Source organism: Penaeus monodon, chromosome 22 (assembly GCF_015228065.2).
Source record: "Penaeus monodon isolate SGIC_2016 chromosome 22, NSTDA_Pmon_1, whole genome shotgun sequence".
Taxonomy (NCBI): domain Eukaryota; kingdom Metazoa; phylum Arthropoda; class Malacostraca; order Decapoda; family Penaeidae; genus Penaeus; species Penaeus monodon.
The window spans coordinates 17,665,324-17,665,531 of NC_051407.1; positions in this window are offsets into that span (position 1 = coordinate 17,665,324).

Genomic DNA, 208 nt, shown 5'->3' on the forward strand with positions numbered 1-208 from the left:
TACAGGCAAATATGCATGCATACGTACTCCCTGATGTGAACAGTATTACAATCAAAGGTTTACTAACAGTATATTTACACTGAAGATAAGGAGGCAAAAAAAATGTAACGACGAGAATAGGATTTTTTTAACGATAAAAGCGGACAAGCGAAAAAGAAGATTCGCCCATCTCCTCCCCCCCCCCTCCCTCAACACAAAAAAAAATCTG